The 8,537-nt window shown below is 40.5% G+C and overlaps 1 long non-coding RNA gene across 1 annotated transcript; it reads left to right on the top strand.

Moving 5' to 3' along the window:
* Nucleotides 1-835: 835 nt before the first annotated feature.
* Nucleotides 836-4,742, top strand: LOC140219984 (uncharacterized). Its single transcript, XR_011896222.1, has 2 exons — nt 836-949; nt 4,637-4,742. It is a non-coding gene; the product is annotated as an uncharacterized lncRNA (long non-coding RNA).
* Nucleotides 4,743-8,537: the final 3,795 nt, after the last annotated feature.

The following is an 8,537-nucleotide window of genomic DNA, read 5'->3' as shown; positions in this document are numbered from 1 at the left end:
GTTACGTTCATATGGTGCCCAAGCATTGCTGTAACAACTTCACTTGGAGTACATAACAAGGGTGTATTCGACGTAAGCTGGTGGCTTTTTTCTGCGTTTAAAAAACTGGTTTCTTGTTCAGTTTAAATTTTCAAATTTCGCATTGTTTATTAGGTGTTATGTCCTGTTTCCTTTTCCTGCAGCTTCTTAGTTAAACATCTGAATAGTGAACACAACTTGACCTTTTGCTTGATTTTCTAGATTACACGCCCTCGATGCAAAACAATTTCACTTCAAAACTGCTTGTACCGTACTGAAAGAATAACTTGAAGCAGCCATAGCCACTAATAACACGCAAGAAATGATTATGAAAATTGTAATATTGTTTTATGATCTACAGGGTGTCTTAACTATCGTGCACCAAGATTTAGAAATATGTAAACGCAATGTAACTAGACAGAATGAAGGTAATGTTGTTTGCCATCGCTTAGAGATACTCGGATTATTTTTTGCACTGTGCCTAATTACATAATTCTTAATTAGTTAATAAATATCTCAAATAATTAAATGAAAAGTGTCAACGAAAAGTTGTAGAGCAATATGAAAGCCTCCCGATACACTTTTCTGTTACTGTTACTCATTGTGTGCTACATAAAAGTGTTTTTCCAAGGAATAAGCCTGCGAATACATGTAAAGTGTCTTGAGTGGCCAGTCATGTGTCAATATTGTGGTGCAAAGCCACGAATACAACTTAAATGGGTTCTTTTATGAAAGTGACTTAGTTCAAAAATTATCCTTCTTTATGCAGCCTGTGGAGACAAGGTTTCTTAGACATGACCATGGCCCTCAAGGAAGATGCCGATGCCACAGGCAGTTCCTCCAGTGACCGTGAAAAGGTCCCCTGGGGCACAAGTCTAATTTGGCACCCCTGCCTTTCTCCTGCAGCTTTTCTGTCTACTTAGCTAACCAGGTGGGTCAGCGATGGCAAAGGGAAAAAAGAATCAACAGCTTCAAACGTAGAACTTGCTCAAGCTCAATGCATTTTTGGTGTGAAGTTTTTCCCTTATCATTTATCAAAAAACGGGTAATAAGTATATGATATGGTCTTCATACGGACACCTCTTTGCCACAGAGAATTATCAGTAAAAAAAGCAGCTTATGAAGGCTTGTATATTAGTTAGGATGGTGTGGCATAGATAGGATAATGATTATGAATGTTTCTGGTAAAGGTAGTGGTACTAAAGTGAATAATCAGAGTTTATACATAGATTAAAAGACATTTCGTTCTAATGCCAGAATTTTAAATCATCCCAAATAATTCTTGCGTTTGATAGTCTATGCACATTAAGCGACAGTGCTTCTTGATGCTTGCTTCTTGCTGCTTGCTTCTTGCTGACATCATTCTTATGCTGCATAATTCACCTGTTTACATTCCCTATTTCTCCCGTTCAAGCAACTTTATATTCATCATAAGAAACCTCGTAGAGGAGTTCCGGAAGCTTGCTAATGAGATTAGGGGGCGGCGTGCACCCCAGGCTTAGATATGCATTCAAGAGCCTCATACCTTGCAAATGTTAGAAATACTCCTGCTAAGCAAGTACTTGGTGTCATACAAGGTTGTTTGCGAATACGAATTTGCCTAAATTGGGAAAACAGTCAATCTAAAACATGTCAAGCGATATCGCTGACAATACACACACATTCCAACTGAAGTAAATACAAATAAATATAGCACCAAATGCAGAATCATTGGCATGATGCCATTCTTTCAGTGGAATAAAATTGTCCTGCGCTGTAAATCTGGAATCCTTTATAATCCAGACTACTAAATACCTCATGAGGGTTGTGACGTGAAATACGCATGTATTTATTCCTCTTTTTTTTTTACTTTAAGGCCCGATAATGCATAAACAGCAGTGAAAGAACTGAGATCACAGTACTTAATACTTTATATTGCTCCAAAAATCCGTTTCTCTGCCGATCGCAGCATTTGACACCAACAATTTTGTGACAGAAAATGTGAGACAGAAGGCACATAACACTTAGGGTGGTGCTATTCACTTTGATTGTTTGGGAACGAAACCCATACTGTACATGTTGTGGCCCTACGTGTCGTTACCTTTGAACAACAAAAAGGTGGGGGGTTTGCGTTTTGCAAAACTGCATGCAGGTTTTTACTGTGTGCAATTAAAATTAGAAACCTTCACAGCTGATACTAAATGCATTCTCCACACCTTTATGTTATACAGGTGCACTACTTTACACAGAAGACACTCTTTTACCTCGTCACTGCCCACACTCTTAGGCAAAGTTACACCCTTTGGAGTGCCCCTTCTGCCACACAGCGATAATCGTCATCTTCCTTGATGCGTTTCCTTTCTTTAACGCTGCGAGCCCGGTACTTTCCAGTAACGAACGGCATGCGGGTTATCAGCATGATAGCATTCCCGACAGGGAAGTAGCGGGCGTGGCGTTTTCAAGAAAGGAAACGCATTAAGGCAGGTAACGATTATTGTTGTGTGGCAGAAGGGGCACTCCAAAGGATGTAACTTTGCCTAAGAGTGCAGGTGGTGATTCAGATTCTTCAAAGGTGTTTCATTGTATAGGATGGCACATCGCGCTTCACTTATTTACAGAATATTGCATTCCAAATGTGTCAGATGAGATAAATCCATTAGAGAGCTTTGGGTTGCCATAAATTTATTACAACTGTGTACTGGTAAACCGGCAGCAGCTTGCAGTGCTTGTGGAAAAACAATCGTACCTGCCATATTATATGTAACTGCTAGTGCACAGGCATCGGCAGCAGCAATGGTTAGGGTACTCTTGTTTCTTCTATTCTGGGGTATGCATCCTCCACCAGAACATAGTTTTTTTCGTCTTCCTCTTCTACCACATTGGAATGTGAAATGAGGTGTAATTTGTAGGGTATACTCTTGCATAAACTTCATGAGCATTTCTTCTTGTCTGTGCCACAGACCATTGTTGCTACGATTGTAAAAGCAGGGTGCCTGTTTATAGCACCCGTAGGGAACAATCTGTGAATCTTTAACGAACAGTAAGGTTAATGAATAATCGAATAATTTTTAGTAATCTTCAACAAATTTAGCACTCTGCTTTCCACTGTGGTGTTTTTCAAACTCTAATGTTTGCACAAGGTTTGACTGCAGGATGTCATTTTGTGTGAAAGAGTGCACTTGTGTCCATAACACCTCATCGGCAACATTCTGCTGCACAGAATGTCATTAGCTTTCGTATGCATTGGTCACTATCTCACAAACCGGCTGCTCCTTTGTTGGTTGGAATGTAGCAATTATGTAAAGCACATTTGATGGCATAACAAAGAATTGTGCCCTCTTATCCCCTAATTCTCCTCACTTGATGCCTAGTGTTATAATAGCATGGTTGACACCATGAGAGTCAGTGTGGTGTATAATTATGTCTATGGTGGGTTGGGGGGTGTACAATAACTTAAGCAACTTTTCCAGACGACTTGAATCAGTATTGTGGAATGCTGTTTTTTGTTCACTCACTGTTACTAAGTTTCACCTTGGTTGTGGCAACATGTATAATGTAGATCGCTAGCGCTCCTGCCAACACATTTAATGTGCAGGCATCTGTGTTGAAAAAAAGACCAGCTAATGGTTTGCCAGGAGCTAAGGTCCATTTAGACCATTATATTTTGAGCTTACACCAGTGGAAATAACTGGTGAATGAAAGCACACCCAGGAAAACTGCCCATAATATTTTCTTTCATTGTAATAATGCTGAAGCTTTCAACCGCATTTGAACTGACTTGTTTAAAAAATGACCGATTTCCTTGTTCAAGTAAGACAAGACAAAGGTTCCCCGGGAAGACAGAAACTTGAAGCCGTCAACAGCAGCATGAATATAAACAGCGCTCGGCGTTTTGCATTCTTGCATCTGGTTATCATATTGTCCATCCCATTTTTTTTCTACAGGCTGTTCTTTACTGTTTTATGGTCATGCCCAGTTTAACTTTAATGTCCCTATTTTTTATTATTTGGTTAATATATCTTTTCTTCATCGGATTTCAAAAAAATGTATATTCATAATGTGCCTTCATTTACCATTTACAGTGATCTTAACCAGATGCATCTCGATACAAAATTTATTTTCCTTAATTCATCGTTTCCCTTTTCTAAAAGTGCAAACTGTTTATCTTGATACCTATTTTCTCTTCTGGGAAGATTAGGTCTACTGGAATAATGACTGCTTACATTCGTACATCGTTTTCTGTTTTGGTCACCCCTACTCTTAGCAAGTACTGACAGCAGTGCTCATACCCACTCCATCACAATCGCCACTGCTAAGCACACCCTTCCTTCCTTTATTTTAACACTTTGGCTTCTCTTGACCTATTATATGCACCAATTTCCTCTCCCCCAATGAGGCTAGGGGCCAGTGAGCTATGCACAATCCAAAACAACACAGCCAAGGAAAACTTTTGCTACCCCAATGACAAGCACCTATGTCGAAATGTTGGCTACAGCAACATTCCTTGTTCCAACAATGTTGGTCTACTTACATGTTTTTCTAACACAGAAGTTACTGCTTTGTCATGTTCTGTGATTATACTTTTTTGCCGCTTTCTTTAGGATGGATATTCACGAAGACTATTTGTTTCTTCTAACAGCAGCAAGTTTATCCTTGCAAGCGTTTGGGGTCAAGAACAACTTTCACCAGGAAGAAGTGCAAGACGAGTGATTGAAGAAAATAAAGTTGCTTCTGTGATCTAAGAACTTGAGGACTGAAATGTTGCACATTTTTGTATATATGCAATGCAGTGCATTCATATCACAAAGTGCAAAGTGTTTTATCTCAGCAGCCATGTCAGTGTGTTGACGAGACAATTTTCTCAATGGTGACCTGCTGCTTTGGCTATGAGCTGCCTTCATTACATTTGCATTAAAGGAGATGTACTATCGTGCACAAAAGTACCCTGGAAGTGCGAGCGTTGACCAAATTGCATTTCTGTTCAAGACCGCTGAAAACAGTTGGTCACGTATACACATTCTGAACGCAGATGGTAGCACGGCTGATCCCAGCAAATAGTGCACCATAAAATTCGGTCGACTCTCGCACGTCCTAGGCAATTTTGTCCTCGATGGCACATTCTCCGAACAATAGATATGCTCTGCAAAAGGAAATACGGGAAGCACCTGTACTTTAACGGATATAGTACAGGTTTAGCATACGGAGTCTTTCGTTCTCTGAATACGGCAAGCACCTGTATTTTAACGGTTATAGTACAAATTCAGCATACAGTGTGTTCCGTTTTCTGAATACGAGAAGCACCGTACTTTAACGGTTATAGTACAGATTCAGAATACAGACTCTTCCGTTTTCTAGATACAGAAGCACTCGTATCTTGTATTACGGTCTCTCTTTTACAGTTGTCCGTTCTACGGAAATGACCGTTCTTAATTTACGGAAGAGTGTTCGGTCACAAATTACCAGCAAATTTTCTGTAAAGTAAGGCAAACTTTTTGTACAGTGTATATATATATATATATATATATATATATATATATATATATATTCAACTAGAAGAAAGGGGATTACAGACGTTCTCGTGACGACTGCGGTAAAAAGGACGTTCCACGTCCGCCGCCAAGGTCTGTGAGTGGTGGCGCGGGCTAACACTCCCAGGGTTCTACTAGCACACATAAATACCGAAGAAAAGTGGCTGGGAAAGCGACGCCGTGGTAGCTCAAATGGTAGAGCATCGCACGCGAAATGCGAACGTTGTGGGTTCGGTTCCCACCTGCGGCAAGTTGTTTTTTCATCCACTTTCATTTCCGTGAATTTATCGTTTATTTATTTCATTTATTAAGCACCAATAATTACCCCTATGTCGTCGTTGGTGTCATTGTTTGTTGGCTTCTGTTGAGATAACTATTTATGTATGTATATATATATATATATATATATATATATATATATATATATATATATATATATATATATATATATATATATATATGTATATATATGCGATGAAAGTTTTCTAAAGAAATGGAAGACGCTTGATTCTGCAGCCTCAGTGTATTTAGTCGTTATGGAGAGCGCGAAAGAGACGCAACGACGACAGAACGAAGCGAGGAAGAGACAACGCGCTCAAGAGATGCCAGAAGAACGCGCCGCACGACTCGAGAAGCGTCGTAACGAACATGCGGCAAGAAGAAGTCGTGCCACGTCCCGGAGTGACTCTTCATCTGAGCAAGAGACCGCTTTGACTTCTAGAGAGCGTCGGAATGAGGCGCTGCGTAGACGTTACCTAGTCGTTACCTAGCCTAGTCGTTACCTGAACAGTCTGTCGTGTCGTGTCTATACAATAGAGCTAAAGCGAACGCTTAACCACAAACTAACACCACAAGCGTATAGTCATGCACCTTTTGCTTAGCCACAGCTAAACCACACGCAATTTTTTCTCTATGCTGATGAATTAACAATTCTCAAAATAAAACAATGTCGTTTACAAACCTCTCGGAATTTTTAAAGCACCGTCAGTACCTTTGTGCTAAATCATATCCGTCAAGCAGTCAATATCTGAGAAAGCACAGGTGCGTGTCCGTTTTAGATGCAAACCGCCCTTCCTTGGGAGTCGGAGCAGACGCTAGGCTGGACGATTCCCAAACAACCAGCAGTGGCAAGCAGTGGCGGCATTGTTCACTATTTGACAGTGATCCGGATGCATTTGCGGAGAAACCAACAGTCTTTCCATTGCGCCTGGCAGCGTTTTGATGCGGGTGAAAGCACATGCATGTACGCATGGAAGCACCACTTCGCTGTACCAATTGATTTCTTTTGCCGAAGGTGCTGTACGTCTTTATTAGTTGTTAAAGAGCACGTCCTTACCCATTTCTTTGTTTCGGTGCTCCTTGCTCCTAAATATGCCTCAAAAAGGGCAACTAGCCGCCTTATAAAGATGCAATCGCGTGCTCAGTGATCGCAGCGCCCTCGCGAGCCGCTAGGCGTTGTTTATTCTCTAAGCTCACTTCACTACACAATTCTTGTTTCTTTTTCTTCCGCCTCTCGCTAATTAAACTGTGCCGGCCATCGCATGCTTCATTCTGCATTTCATTAGGCGTGTGAGGTATGGGCAGCAAACATGTGAAATCATCGCGAAGGTTGAAACACAATAACTCAGCCTTAATTACAACGCATTCGGCAGGCTTCAATTATCCGCAACGCTTAAAAGGCCCATAGGAGACCAGGGGCACGCTTCACTGACTGCCGTCTGGCTCATATCGACGCCCCCAAGGTATTCGAAACAGCACGTTTATACTTTCATTATCTTACGGCAAGCTATGCGCAAGTTTCCGCATGGCTGGACACAAGGTGGCGAAACAAACCTTCCTTTTAAGCGCGTAAAAAAAAAAAAAACTTCATCGGGAGCAATTAGAGGCATTTTGCTTTGCCATAATTACAGCGGCATTTGTTTTTGCCCGTGCATGAAGAGCCGAATTTCGAGTTTATGGGGCCGCTCGTTTTATTTTATACGGCTCTCTCTTGGCAATAGTAGCTAAGCACTTCACCAGTTACAAACCTATAACTTTCAGAGTAGTATCATTCAAAATGGCTGTAATATTCCAAGGCACCTTTCAACAAAAATAACCAATTTTAAAATCAAAATGTTTCTGTGTAGTAAGGTAAAATATAATTTAATTATGGTTTTTTTTTTCAGTTACAGTAGCAAAAAATTTGGAGGACGCTTAAGTTTCGCCTTTAGCAGTGGAACGCCATAGCACTCAAAGACCTCTGACTTATTTTTATGCTTCCTGGCAACTGCAGTTTATAACACCGTAACGTTAACCGTGAAACGCTGGCGGCGAACGTTGTGCACGAAATAAAGCTTTCTCGTAGAAACACGGCCTCTTGACAGGGTCGATCGCGTGTTATTAATAATAATAATATCCTTTATTTCATGAAAATAGTACACATTCAAGAAACCGGTCAGCCCAAGCCATGGAGGCTTGTCGGGCTGTACTCAGCAGTCAGCGACAAGTACTAAAAAATGAAAATAAAGCATGGTTAGCAAGCTATAAACAGAAGCAATTTACAAAAAGCAAACTACAACGAAAAAGGAGGCTACAACACAAAAGCAAAGTACCACAAACAAAACCTTAGCTACGAGCAAACGCAAGCTAGAAAAGATACAAAGTGAAACAGACAAGGATACACACCAATCTAGACCAAACGAGACTAATGGAAACTATAGGACGGGCTCTAGTGAATGACAACTAAACAGAAGAATAATTAGTTTTGAGGTACAGCTTGAGTGTGCGTTTTGATGAGATAGAGTACAGTTCAGTGGGTAAAGAATTAAAAACGTTAGGAACATAATATTTTCTGGTATAACGACCAAAACGGGTATAACACCGCGGGGTAGTAAACGTATTATGGTGCCTCAGTGGTCTGGCAGGAATCAACGGAAAAAGAAAATCACTGTTCCAAAAATGTTTTATCACCACAGTTTGAAAAAATAATGCTTCAAATGAGGGTAAGTGCAAAAAGGAAAATAGGTTAGTATT

The sequence above is a fragment of the Dermacentor andersoni genome, chromosome 8 (assembly GCF_023375885.2).
Source record: "Dermacentor andersoni chromosome 8, qqDerAnde1_hic_scaffold, whole genome shotgun sequence".
NCBI lineage: Eukaryota > Metazoa > Arthropoda > Arachnida > Ixodida > Ixodidae > Dermacentor > Dermacentor andersoni.
The sequence above is the reverse complement of the archived record's forward strand: the minus strand, read 5'-3'. Positions and strand labels throughout refer to the sequence as shown.